This window comes from Quercus suber, unplaced genomic scaffold (assembly GCF_002906115.3).
Source record: "Quercus suber isolate HL8 unplaced genomic scaffold, Cork oak 2.0 scaffold_23, whole genome shotgun sequence".
Taxonomy (NCBI): domain Eukaryota; kingdom Viridiplantae; phylum Streptophyta; class Magnoliopsida; order Fagales; family Fagaceae; genus Quercus; species Quercus suber.
The window spans coordinates 1,636,972-1,651,959 of record NW_027069488.1 but is presented as its reverse complement, the minus strand read 5'-3'; the positions used below and the strand labels follow the sequence as shown (position 1 = coordinate 1,651,959).

The window sequence follows — 14,988 nt, the reverse complement described above, 5'->3', positions numbered from 1 at the left end:
TTGTCCCAACTTTCTATAATTATTTTCCTTAAAACCATTTCTCAACAATCATAGCATCAACCCCAAAAAAAAAAAAAAATGCAACAATTGAAAAGACCTTTTTTGAATTTTCTTTCTCCTTCATATATTTCTGATAACCCAAAGAAAATTTAATAAATAAAGCTATACATATTTAGCACAAACAAATGCATCACATAGTCATGAACTAAGTGGGAATTAATGGATGTAGTCTTAGAGGACAATATTTAATTTTTTTTACTGAATTTGAAATTTAACAATCTGAGAAAATCTAACTCAAAGAGCATCAAATACAATTAACTCAAGTATAATTTAACATATTCAACTTAGAACTTTCCCTCTTTGATGGCTTAGTAGATATTTCCATGACATGACTTTATCGGAGTTCATTAAGGGCATTCAGGAAAACTTGAGTTGATTTGATCAACTTATTAGACTCTGAATATATGTTCCTGCCCCTGCAAGTGAAACCACATTAAAAAGCTACTTTGTGAGAGCAACAACACAAAAGATATAGCTAAATGGCACACATCAGACTCTAACTTGCTCCAATACCATGATAAACTACCACTTGTCCCAAAAGCTTAATCTAATGAGAAGGGTGAATTTAATCATTTATCCAATCACATTTAAGAATAAGGCAGATTATTGAGAACTGACAGCTTAGAGCTACATTTGACTTACTAGCATCTCTCTTATCATTCTGTTTCTTTCTCATTCATCTTCCACTTGCCCTATAATGTACTCTTGTTATTTCTCTACTTTAAGTGATAGATCTAAAAATTAGATCAAATCAAATCTGCAAAGTGCAAACACCCCTAGAAGCCTATTAAATCCTAAATCTTACTCCAGATAAATTTCGCTATCAAACCCTAATTGGCCCTACCCATTTCTACATCAACCCTAAGTGTCAATCCTAGATGTTCTTCCCTTTGTCTAGTTTAAAAGATAAAGCGGTAAAGTCTTAAAAGTACAAACCCCCCAAAAAAGAATCACAAAGCTAAGTACAAACTTATAACTGAATTTTAACGATGTATTTCACGACATAAAATTTTGTCTCCCTATCTCTACAAACTTTGTCCTCACATAAACTGAGGTGCAACCTATGCCATATATGATAGTAGTTTCCCTACCTATGTTAGAGAAAAACTGTATTAACAATGTTCACACACACTAAAACAAATTAAAAGGGTTCTTTGTGGAAAAAATGAGCACATTACCTCCACAAGTGCAACTAAGCTTACACCACAAGCAGCCCCGCAAAAGAGAATTGATCCCCTTAGTTCCTCCAAATACTGCCAAAGAACACAGGACATTCAAGAATATCAGAGTACTTCAAATTTCAAGAAATTGAACTCCACTAAGATGAATGTTCCCACAGATCCTTTAAAACGTAAATAGTTCAATCAGTTTCATAAAATTTTAGACACTACCAAGAGAAGAAAATTTTACTCATCACCTTCTGCATAGATGCATACTTAACTGTCTGGATAGATTATGAAGTACTGCATTGACCAATTCCCTGGAAAAAAAAATAAACAGACAAAAAGGCTGCTGATAATAAGAAACTAACCATGACTAATTGATAATGCAAACCGCAAAGACAGGATGAATTTTATACCTCTGATAAGGATCAATAGCAATAAATGCATACATCATAAATACAGCCTGGACGAGCCATTGAGAATCATAAAATAAACATGATGAGTTTGGAACATATGCAGGAATTTGAAATTTCAATAACAAGATTGAATTGGGAAGAAGTGTAATCTTCTATCAGCAATTTGAATACCCTTCTATAGCATTGATGAAACTTATTATCTAATTCGTGTTCTCAAAGGGGAACAGATCAATCAACTCTCGATGTTGTCTTCTTTGCCTCAACATCAAGCTGAGAGATGCCAATCAACACTTCGAGTTACATCCCTAAGCAATGTCAAGGACCCTAGGTGTAAAAACCTGTAATGCCTCCCTCAAAGGCTCTCATGCCAGAATAGGACCCAACTACCAATACCTACTTCAAAGTAAATGTACTGTAAGAACCTATCCCACCCTTCTCACACTTGTAAATTCCTCATGCTATGTCGTTGTAACTTAAAATAGATTCATAAATTCTAATCCCACTCATGAAGTGAGATCACTTCTCTCCTTTGCTATTGCCTCTTAATTGTGTTGAAAAATTTATGGGTGGCCAAAGTTGGATGGTAATCAGAACAGATTAACACAAACCTTAACCTGGTCCAGTGTGGCCACGGTATCATCACCCACTCATTTAATATAGAAGGCTCCTACACGATAAAAATAAAAAAACAGTTACTAATACATAATACCACAACATTCAAAATCAAATCAAGCATAAGATCCGTACCAAGTACAAACATAATTTATCAATGATTTAAGTGTGCAGGCTTCAAAAGTGAAAAATACACATCAAATAGAAGAAAGGAAATATAAAGCATCTTATAAAACATCTTCAACTAATGGTGACATGAAACACCAAAGGTACGGTCCATATGCGAATTTAAATTGTTTTTTTTTTTTTTTTTTTTTTTTTCTTTGGGCCTTTCTTGCTATTCGGTCTTCTTAGTGGGCCTTTGGGGCTTGCTTCTTATTGGGCTTTTTGGCCCTTGCTTTTTATTGGGCATTCCTCCTTATGGGCTTTTGGGTACGAATTTGCAAAAACCAGCATCACCAACGATTAAATTCTCAAAGCAAGAGTAAATCATATGATTAAATTCAGAAGGTTAAAATCGATAAGTCATATTAATGATCAAGTTCTCAAAACGAGAATAAAGTCATATGATTAAATTCATAAGGTTAAAACAAACAAATACAATCATAATGACAATTAAATTCTCAAAACAAGAGTAAGTCATATAATTAAATTCATAATGTTAAAAACTGACGAGTACAATCTCAATTGCTTGAAGAAAGATATGATGTATGGCCAACCCAAGAATACATCCCAACTCATACAAAAGTCAATAAAACCCAAACTCACATGAAACTTAAATGTTCTGCAACTCCACCCTTGCTTCATTAAATTGACAAGTACCTTGTGTTTTGTTATTCTCAAGAAGTGAATTGGGTAAAAAGTAAATTACCCTTAAACAAGACATTTCATTTATATGATGTTTCTAATAATTATAACTAATTTTTCCTACCATATATACTACTCATAACACTCGTAATGGCTTCTCAGGAGCTATGGCCAAAGAAGTACCAATGCTGGTAATGGCAATCAAGGAAGACACAGTGGAGAACTAACACTCATAGAGGAAGGAAAGGAATAATATGAAGTAGACTCAATAAAGATGACATCAACTCTAACAAAGTAACAATGAAGTGAAGAGAAATAACACTTATATCCCTTATGAGTACGAGAGTACTCAAGAAAAATATACTTAAGAGATCGAGAATCAAGTTAGTCACCTCCTAGACCTAAAATGCAAACATACACACCCAAAAATCTTTGGAGTTTGGGGGTAAATGGAACAAGGGTGTGTGTCCAGGGACAACATGATTAAAGGAATCTAACCATCAAAACGGTTGATATAATAACAAGTTGTCAATTATGCATCACTCCAACATGTTTTTGTAACATTCATATGGAATAAAAGCACATAGGGTAACTTCCAACAAATGTCTCAATTACGTTTTGGCACACCATTTTGCTGTAAAGTATAAGAAGAAGAAGAAGACTAATGAAATATATCATGATCATCTAGAAAGTGGGACAAAAAAGTATAAACATATTTATGAGCATAATCATATTGAAAAACACAAATTGAAGCGTTAAGTCTTTATTTACATATAGACGGATATAAAAATTAAGTACAACTATGATCTAGCCTTCATAATATATAACTTCAGAATAGCATCAATGAAGTTTACAAAATACCTAAATTCCAAATATGATGATAATTTTATTGCACTCCAAATATCTGAATGAACTAAGCAAAAAGTACTACTAACATGATTCTCACATCTAGACACAAAGGGCACTCGATGGTGCTTACTTCACTGACATGCTTCACATTGTAAGGACTCAACAACATAAAGGAATCAACAATTTAAAAATCTGAATAGAAGGATGTTAAAGAGGAGAAGTGGATAATTCAAGTTCTGTTGACTGGGAGGAGTCACAAGCATCAAGATGGTAGTCCACCAAACTCATGTCCACCCATAATCTTCCTCCCATTCAAGAGATCTAGGAGGACACAATACAAAGGATGTTGTCACTAGTGATGCGGAATGTCAGAGCTGGGTGGGTGGTGGGTGGTGTGTTGTGTTTCTAATACCATGCTATTATAGGGAAGTGTGTAAGGTAAAAATTGAATTACCTAGGCACAATACATATTATTCATATGATGTTTCTAATAAATTATAACTAATTTTCTCCTAGCTTATATACAACTCATAACATGCTTAATTCAGCTCAGGCTAGCAAGAGCTATGACTATTACTTTTGTTTGTTCATTTGTTTCCCCCATAAATTATTTGGGAGTTCTAAGAGCAATTGTAAATGCAAAGATAAGGAGTCTGCCACTCCTTTTTACATGTGTAGAAGATAAAGTAGAGGAAAGGATAAGGGCTTTCTTTGAAGCCTTGTTACACCCACCTTTCTTTCTTTTTGGTTTAGCAGTTTTTTTGGTTACACATAATTTCATTAAAAGACATTCCAACCTGTCCCAATTTGCTCGATTATGGGCAAAAAGGATAGGAAACCAAAATAGGTGGGTTTCTCCCTCAAAATTCCTCCCTTTCCTTCCTCATAAATCTACAAGAGGCAAACACTATCCTCTATATTCCACCTTGTTCCTCTTCTTTCTGCCCAAAAACCCCATCCCATAAAAAATGCTAATGATATTCATCTAATGTATAGAGACAAAATCATCCGTCTCAATAAACATAAGTCAAATATAAGCCACATAATGGACAAGATAAATCCAAAAGACACAAGCTTAAGCCACTTACTTGAGAACCTTTCCTTGAAAGATAACATGAAATGAAGTAAAAAAACTGACCTGGATGAAAACCATAAGCCATATAATATGCTTCGGACCAGCAAAAGGAGTAGACTTATATACCTGAATGATTTTGTGGTATGGATGGTCAACAGTCATTTTCTTCACCAGTGAAACCAAAGCAAACTGCATAATCCAACAATCCTGGTTGAAAACAAACACCCAACTCTATGAAGTATAAAAATTTCACCTTAGTTTAAAACCTAAAAATTATGTGGCCAGAAGTATCCTTTGAGCTACCCATATGCTTCAACTACCCATTCTTGATGCAATTTGGTACGCAAAAGTTTAGAATTTGTAAGACTTAACCTATATATATATATATATATAAGATATCAACCACCCAAAAGATAAATTATTATAAAAAGGGGAAAATAACATTTTAATTTCAATGTACCTCATTAACTGTGCGAAGCATGCTATTTACAACATTTCGTCTAGAAAAGAGAGTGAACCACATGGAAACTAGTAGAAACACCTGAAATCACATATGTTAGGTCCTCCAAGGATGCTAAATTCACTTTAATTAAAATTCATGCAAAGTAATTCAGATTCAGTATCATAAATTCCCATGTAACATGATTCAAGCTTTTCAACATTAACCATTTCACCCAAAGAGTGCATAAAAAATTTCAATTTGTTGAACAAAGGACTTGGATAAATAATTGCATCCCACTCTCACATCATATTTGTCACCTATAACCAAACAACATTGATATTTCTCCAATGCTAGACTTAGAAAATTGTCTGTGTCATCCTCCAAGATTATATGAAACCTATCACATAATTTGAATTAGATTTAATCTAAACAAAAGTTTATAGGCTTAAAATTCATCTCTGTTAGGAGATGACCAAGCATCGGTGTAAAAATTAAACATAAAATCTTCCAAGTATGATTCACTGGCAACTCCATAAAGTGGGTTTAAATATAGAAACAAGTTTGTACATTTATATGCACAACAGATTACTGACTGTTCAGTTCACCAAATGTCTTGTGTTCAGCAAAACATATGACATAGACACATTCTCAATACCTGCAATTTTTCAGCCTCTTCCTCATCCATTGCAAGTTGCTTTTGTAATTTTCATGTTTTTACAGAGTACTCAATCTTCTTCCCCTAAAATAGGACGTGGAAATCTCATTAGAACGGTAAAGCAACTTAGCGGGCATACCACCATAGAAACAACAGTACAGAATTCACAAGTAAAATAAGTGGATTCGGCATTGGAGTTCACCTCTGATGAACTTTTCAAATGTCTAATAAATGCCTCCAATTCTATTTTCGGCAAAATTATTAAATTAACATACCCAAGAAATATTTAAAAAGATTAAAAAAAAAAAAAGTATAACTTAGGATTCCAAGGATCTCATAAATTAGTGGGCATCTAATACCGTATGTTTCCTTAAGCACATTGCTGCTTGCCACTCATTAGAGGTAAGTCTATCCTCTTAACTCCTAAATAGAGCATCTGCATGATGCGCAAGATGAAAATGAGTTTGGCTTCATGTTTCAATAGACTTCTTGTTTGTCATCTTCTCATCCTCAGCAAGTGAAACTGCAGGTTTCAATTACTTCTCTAAAATAGTTCTGGAGCTGCATTTTAAACCACAAGCAGTGTGCAAAAAAAATTTTAAAAAATAAATTATAGAAACTAGCACATATAAAACCCAAAGGAGCACAAAACAAATTTTTTGAACATATAAATTTAGAGTATGACTTGCTAGCTCAAGTTTCTGCCAGCCACTTCCCAACCAAGCAATACATCTGAAGCCTCTTCATTTAACTCATAATTCTATACGATATATTTTGTAAGGCTGATGGCAATCTCATCCTGACCTGAGGCACACAAAAGCGTTGCTTCTTCAAGCTGCCATCACACAAGTACTTATAATAATGCATGTGCCAACTACATCTAAGCAATCTCTCAGCACTATGCATGAAATAGATGTTTGCAATTGGGTAGAAATCAATGTATTTAAAAGAATAAGCACAAATTTTCTACAGAAACCAAAAATCTGGATAGTTGGTTTTCTCTCCATTTAAACCAAGGATAATGATTAGAAAAATCATGTTCTTCAACAGGTGAAAAGGGCTTGTGCAAAAATTTTCTGGACAAAGGCTAGCAAATGTTCTCTGAGGGAGCAAATTATGCAGTTCACTAGTTATATTATAGATATGACCAGAAAAGCAAACTAGATATCAATTTCAATTCTATCAGTATAAAGGGTATTGTATATACAGATAGGAAAATGAAACGTTAGGCGAGGCTGATTAGAGAGACTCAAAATAAGTTTAACGATGAGCAAGTGCCTAATATCTGGAGATCCAGAAGTTGATGCATTCAGATAAAAGATGAAGAAAAATAATCCCTCTAGTAAATGAAGTGCCACTACACACGCAAGCACACGTAAACCTGGACTCACTGTATGTATCTGATATCAAAAGATTTAAAAACTATTTTACTTAAGTATTAATTAAATGTAGACATTCAGTCAACTCTGCATTGCATTGCACTGCTACTGAGATCAAATGAGTTTTAAAATTCAAAACAAATTCATAAACGCAGTAGTTTCAAACCACGAAATTGTTCAAAACAATTCAAGAAACTAGTGAAGTCAGATTCAATATGACAAAGAGTTGATAAATATAAATTAATACTAGTTCTAACAGTTTACAATAAAAAAGTTCCATAAAAAAGGAAAAGTTTTGGAAACTCTCTAACCTTCCAAGCCAACACAAGGTTGAGTATTGCTCTGTGGCTTCAAGACATAGGAACTTAAACCCATGCCAAGCTACGGTGGCTTGAGAAAACCTGGAGCCCTATAACCAAAGAACAAGATATCAGAAACAGGATTAAGTCAAGGTTTCTGGATTAATAAATAAATAAACAAAAATAACCAGTGATCATACCTTACAAAGGTTTTTCATAAGCATCTAGGAGCACCCTCTCATTGTGGATAAGCATGGAACAGCCTCAAATCCTATTCTGCAATGACCTCAAAGCCATCTGACATGTCACTATTACAATTTATGAATGGGATTGAGGAACTATGCTGCCACAAAATTAAACATTAGAACAAAACTGGAATTGAACAACCTATTAAAACCAATGCAGTTTCTATTGCTTAGGAATAAAAGATCTATCAGAGGAACCAACATCATCAACAGAAAACAACAACAACAAAACAAAAGAAGAGTGTGCTTTTATAGAATCAAAGACAGACGCTAGCATCACATTCATCACAAAAGCAAGGTTGACAACAAAACACCTGGTTTGTGGTTGGAATTACTGGTTCAGAAAATACTTTCTGCTTCTCTGGAAAGAATCTAGTTTGTGGTTGGAATTTTAAGTTCAGAAAATACTTTCTGCTTCTCTGGAAAGAATCTTATTCTCCCACATGAAGATGCTGTCCAACGTAAATCCCAAGCCATGCCAAGATGATAAAAAAAATATGCACAGGGGACATTGACATAGCAGAAATTTGAAACAAACACTATATAAAGAAAATATATATTTTTTATATTTATTATTAGCAAGAAAAAAAAAAAAGAACCGTAGACTTGCACAGTGATTTAGGTATTAAAATTTTACAGAATTTCAAACCATTCAAATACATACTCAACTTTGCATTGGTACCCACCAAAATCAACATTTATTGAAAGGAAATCTGTTAAATATAACTACCTAGGTTTTCTAGAAGTTCAGCAACTACCAGGATTGACTAAAATCAATTCTAATTATCCAAAGAGAATTATACCAACGTCAAAAAGAACCACAAGTTATAATTTGGACTGGATTTCCAAAAGGTAGCTACTATTGGTTAGTACCCTCTATGTTAGGAGCATTGTATTACGGGTATAATAAGTACCTGGAGTTTGATTATTGTTGAGTAGATGTATTCAGTGCTCTCTTCACTTGCACAGAAAACAGACAACACAAGCTACTAAAACAAGTGAAACATAAGTTGATTACATAAAGTCCAGTTACTGGTTTAAGAATATGAAATTTTGATGAATATTTCCTGCTTTGAATCTTCCAATTTTCTACAAAAGTCATCACAATCTCCCTCCTGCAATGCACTCAATCAACTAATTTTTAGAAATGAAAAATATTTCATTCACTAAAATTTGATGAAAGTACGTTCTTTTCTTGGCAAACTTGTTAAGTGCACTTAATATACATTCACATGTCTGACTCCTACATAATATGAAATATCTATGGATGATAAAAATTAAAAATCATACCCCATAAGTCTGATGTCGGCACCATGAGCTATGTAATTAGTAATTAGTAACTTATGCTAAAGTGTGACTTGTTGCAGCATAGTTCAAATGATTCCTCGATTTTGGCAATGAATTTCTTGACTTTACTAGTATATATCAAGAGTATTCATTTCAAATCAAGAAATTTATTATTGAAATGTGAAATGTTATAAACAACATATTGGTGGCTCTTTCAAGTTAGCCACTAGAACAAAATATTCTGGTACTGGTGTGTGCCAGTGTATTGTCTCAAGATTGTTGCTAATACATGCATGTATTTCTACAAATACAAAACCAAACTAAATATACCTTAATTTCCTTTCTTTCATCTTTTTATCTATTGAATAAGATTATTTTATTAATCAAAACCTTAATTTAAGTTCTAAATATTATTTTGTTAGGACTGTTTGGGGATTGGCTCTTAAAAAGGTAATTTCGAGAGCCAAAAATAAACCATAAGCCACTTTTGAGTTGGATTAGCAGTTCTACTTTGGCCCAAGACCTTGCTAAAGAACAATATAACAAGTCCATCGCATGACTCATATTCCAAGGTCCAAACTCCAAAGAAAGTAAAATTAAAATGAAACACAGTCATAGCTACATGACATGGTCCACTTCCCACAATTTTAGAGTCTAGACCCTTCAAGATTCCAAAGTTAAACTCAATATACCATGAAGGCATTACTGATCCCAACCATTCATTAGCCCCCCACATTCACTTGCAGATTACTTCACATGCCACACTCCACCACCATTGTTGTCATTTACTTCTTCAATGAACTACTAAAGTTACAAAACTCAAATCAATAGAAAAATTGAGAATAAGATCTAACTAGGCACTGTAAACAAAAAAATTTAAGCAGGGGCCAAAAAAATTACTGATTTGCACCATTTGCCACTTATTTCCATATCAGGGATAGCTAAGGGTTTAACCATTAGACCTTTTCTCCCATTTTCCCCTCTTCTCTCTTTTTTGTTCTCTTTGTCCTCCACACCCCTTTTTGGGTTGTCTGGGGAGTGTTCTGTTTTTTGGGGGTGGGGGCACAGTGGTACAGAAAAAATCTCCCTAAGCACAGTAATCCAGGTAGCACTACATACAATCAGCACTAGGGAACAAAAGATACCGATGATGTTCTTGTAAGGACATTCAAAAAGGTAAAAAATATAGACTAACCTTGTGTGACTAGATGATCCCATACAAGCTGTCAGGTTCATCGATTTGAGTGACTGATGAGACTAGTATTTAAAAATGAAGTGGTAACTGGTGATCAAGAAGACCCAAAAAGAAACAAAAAAGACAGGATTTATGAGAATCTTTAAGAATGCCAAGGACCAAAATAGAAATAAGAACAGCTCAAATGTACTTGAAGATTACATGGATCCTTAGTGGCTGTCTATTTTTCTACAACAAATTGGACCATAAACATGATCCTGAATAGCATGGTAAAAATAAATAAATAAATAAACTTCTATATCCAAAATGGGTATGACACAGTATCTCTGTGAGACTTACCATTTCATTATGGGAAAAATTTGGACTCTCCATTATGAGGCTGTTGAAATGCTCTTCACACCATTACTCAAAATACATCATAGAAGTAAATATAAGAACCACAGATCTAGAAAGTAAACAATCCATGTCACATAAACTGTCAAATAAATGATAAAGAAGAAAATGGATTGGGGCAGCAAAATTAAAAACACAAAAATAAGAAGGAAACTTCAACACTTACAACAGCTGATTTAGTTACAAGAAGATAATCAATGCAAAGCCAATAAATCAGGGAACAAATAAAACATGTTAGAAAAAGAACAATGGATCAAAAAAACTGTCACATTTACTGATCTTAGTCAAACAAAGACTTAATCCCAATTAAATCTAAATTTTCATTTTGATAAATAACTAAATCCAATTTTCTTGATTTTACAAGCCAAATATTACAGCATAATATAAACACAAATTTATAAGTTTGTGTGCATGTAAATAATACCATGTCCCACAAAGATGTCGCCATTTCTATTTCTAAAATAAAAGATCATACACATTGGTTAGCTTAAAAATTGAAGCATCCTGTACAAGACTTGAAGAATTAACCTGTAAAGAATTCGTATCCTAGAAATATAGTATACATAAAACCTTCTTTTTAATGCATACTTAAAACATAATATTCAAGTTTCCTGTCAAGCATAGCTATCAATACCTTTGAATTATCAATGCATCCATGCCTTATGGAACAGAAACAATTTGATTACGGGGTTGAATTATGTGACCCTGAATCATTTCCAGTTCAACAAAAGGACAACTTTTTGAAACACTTGAAACTGATGTCACCCTACTTTGTATTGGAGAATGTCATGTAAAAACAATGCAACGAATATCACAACTTTATTTACAGCATGTAAAGTGAGAAACAATTTAACATTTCCTTCTACGGGAGCAGATGCCATCCTTGTCTGATTCCTCAATTGATACATTAAACCTTAGGCACATATTGGCCCATAGTAATGTTGTGAGCAAAGTGTTTATGTCAGCTCCTTTTCCAACATGTTAGGATGTATGTAAGAAAGTGTCAATCCCAGATGTTCTTCCCTTTGTCTGGTTTAAGAAGCTAAAGAGGGAAAGTCCTATAGTAAAAATTTTAATACTAAACCCCCCAAAAAATAATCACAAAGCTAAGTACAAACTTATAATTTAATTTTCGCAATGTATTTAAAGACTTAAAATTTCATCTCCCTATCTCTACAAACTTTGTCCTCAAATAAACTGAGGTGCAACCTATGACATATACGATAGCAACTTCCCTACCTATGTTGGAGAAAACTATATTAACAATGAGGGTTGTTCACACACGCTAAGACAAATTCTTAGTGGACAAAATGAGCACATTACCTCTGCAAGTGCAACTAAGTTAATACCACAAGCAACCCGGCAATAGAGAATTGATCCCATGAGTTCCTCCCAATACTGCCAAAGAACACAAGACATTCAAGAATATCAAAGAAGTACTTTAACTTTCAGGAAATTTAAGTGCATTAAGATGAATGTTCTCATAGATGCTTTAAAAAGTAAGCAGTTCAATCCGTTTCATGAAATTTTAGACACTACCAAGAGAAGAAAATTATATTCATCACCTTCAGCATAGATGTGTACTTAAGCTGTCGGGATAGATTATGAAATACTGCAGATAATAAGAAACTAACCATGACTAACTGATAATGGAAACCGCAAAAACAGGATGGATTTTATACCTTTGACAAGTATGAATAGCAGCAACAGCACACATCATAAATACAACCTGGACAAGCCATCGAGAATCACGAAACATAATGAGTTTGAAACAAATACATGAATTTGAAATTCCAATAACAGGATTTCACACAATAGCGGTGATGAAACTAATTATCTAATTCTTGTTCTCTAAGGAAAACAAATCAATCAATTCTTGATGTTGTCTTCTTTGCCTCAACATCAAAATGAGAGATGCCAGTAAATAAAGATTTTGTGTTTATAGGCATTAGAGATTCAGGTTGTCAGATGCTTTTTGGAGATTGACCAATTTACCAATGGTGAATTGTTTAACAATAATGAATTGGCCTTGGTCAAAATTCATGCTCATCTATTATGAGACGAGGGGGGGGGGGTGGGGGGGGGGGGGTGGTTCATATTCTAATTACTTTGTCTTTGATTTTTCTTTTTATTGGACTCGTTGTCCTTTGCCTCACATAAAACAATTCTCTAAATAAATAAATGAAAAGGCACTACATATACCTCCAACTCTACTTCCTCACAGACTCGCAATAAATAGCAATGTGCATTAGAGTAATAATAACAGTTTCCTAGCTGAGGACCAACAACTAGGACCTCCCTTGCTATTACAAGTTTTTCTTTTGAGCAAACCACCAATGTAACATCAAAGTTCAAACTAGAAGAGAATATTAATAGACATTAGTATTGAAAATCACTTTTTCAAAATTTAAATATCAATCTCTATTAACCAAAATAACATTCATATTCATAGAAGAATCTAGTAACAGTAATATATATGATTGCAACCACATGACAATAAATATTGGCCATAACAATAATAGGGCATTAATAGTGCAAAATTCAATTTGATTTTGTTACTTCTCTTATGGATCAACACTTCGAGTCTCTAGTGATGCAAGTGGCAAAAGTTTGGTCATGTTTTATTTTAGTTGTATTTTCTTTTAGTAATCAAGAGTTTTTTTGGAGCTTTAAGGCTTTCCAGAACAGCTTGTAGTTTCAAGCCCATAGTTATTTTATTGGGCTTCTTTTTTTCTTTGTGGTTTTTAATAGCTAAAAAAAGATAAATTTGCAGCTATAATGGTGTTGAGGTTTGTTTGATGCAATTCTTCCCTAAGCAATGTCAAGGACCGTAGGTGTAATGCCTGCAAAAACTAGGAACAATTCATTTATCTTTTTTCACTTCTTTCACTTTAATTTCCAGCAACTTGAAAGCTTGCAACTAGATCATAATTCCACACACTGAGAACCCTAAAGAGAATAAGATAAAAACCCTTGTACAATCCACAAACCGATATTGGCATTACTGAGTTATTTCTAACAACCAACCAGATCTGCTTTTCTTCCTTTTTCTCACCTATTTTGACTGTTGAACTCCAAAATATATCCAGCTTGTTACTCCCTAATTGAATCTTAATCAACCTACTTACCAACCACAAATCCGTAACCCCCATCAACCCCAACTCCCTCAAATACATGCTGCAAAAGCGAGTATGAATGAGAATAAAAAAAATAAAGGCGAAAAACCCATTTTAGTCCCTACATTTTCACGCGATTCTCACTTTAGTCCCTAACTTTTGTTTTCACCGATTTTAGCCCCTATCCTAGAAAACACGTCTTGTTTTAGTCCCTCACGTTACATCAAAGACGGAAATTGCACAGCTAGCAAATGGAAAAAATTAAAAATATTAAAATAATGCCCACTATGTCCATGTGGCTTTCTACGTCAACCTCTAAATTAAAAAAAATTAATTTATTAATTTTAACTAAATAAAAAAATTTTAAAAAAAATAAAAACCAAACCCAACAAGAACAAATTTAAAACCCAGCAAATTTAAAACCCAAAAAATTAAATTCAAACCCATATTCATTTTCCCTTTTTTCAATGAGCAAAGCATCATTTTCTTGAACAACTTCTTACGGTTCTAAACAAAATTTCTCACATCCCTCTCCAAAAATGGTAAATGCCCACCTTGAATCCCCTTTTCCAACTCCAGCACCTTCACTATACGATGAATAGGAAAACCAGCTTTAGAAAGTAACAGTATGCGCTCTTGACCTGCCTCATGAATTTTACGATATGCTGGAAGGAGGCGTACTTGGTCATCTTCCAAAAGTTCATGGTTATGAACATTACTGAACTGTACAACAAACCACTGAGAAACTCCTTCAACTATCTATTTCGATAAATACATTTTTGCATCACATCCACATCTCACCGATTTCCTATCCCTATGGTGCTCCCCGATAGGCTTTTTCTTTGCAGGCGCAAATCCAGAACGAAAACAAACAAAGTCACGCTTATAAATACCCGCAACTTTGTTTGAATTTTCTAGGCTAGGGGGTTTTGAAATATGGGTTTGAATTTAATTTTTTAGGTTTTAAATTTGCTGGGTTTGTGTTTTGTTGATCT

General features: G+C 33.7%; 2 long non-coding RNA genes across 6 annotated transcripts; both read right to left on the bottom strand.

The window, feature by feature from the left end:
- Positions 1–169: 169 nt before the first annotated feature.
- LOC136064119 (uncharacterized) lies at positions 170–2,496 on the bottom strand. 3 transcript variants are annotated; one of them, XR_010625776.1, is made up of 5 exons: positions 2,248–2,496; positions 1,640–1,686; positions 1,478–1,540; positions 1,239–1,313; positions 170–476 (listed from the first exon to the last, which is right to left on the bottom strand). It is a non-coding gene; the product is annotated as an uncharacterized LOC136064119 (long non-coding RNA). The 3 variants fall into 3 exon arrangements; XR_010625759.1 differs by lacking the exon at positions 1,640–1,686 and having other exon boundaries at positions 2,248–2,366; XR_010625765.1 differs by lacking the exon at positions 2,248–2,496 and having other exon boundaries at positions 1,640–2,241.
- Positions 2,497–2,550: 54 nt separating this feature from the next.
- On the bottom strand, positions 2,551–12,893 carry LOC136064121 (uncharacterized). Of its 3 annotated transcripts, none has more exons than XR_010625779.1 (9): positions 12,560–12,893; positions 10,824–12,275; positions 7,958–10,571; positions 7,770–7,867; positions 6,765–6,883; positions 6,439–6,640; positions 6,080–6,163; positions 5,443–5,523; positions 2,551–5,189 (listed from the first exon to the last, which is right to left on the bottom strand). It is a non-coding gene; the product is annotated as an uncharacterized LOC136064121 (long non-coding RNA). The 3 variants fall into 3 exon arrangements; XR_010625784.1 differs by having other exon boundaries at positions 2,551–5,171; XR_010625783.1 differs by lacking the exon at positions 6,765–6,883.
- Positions 12,894–14,988: the final 2,095 nt, after the last annotated feature.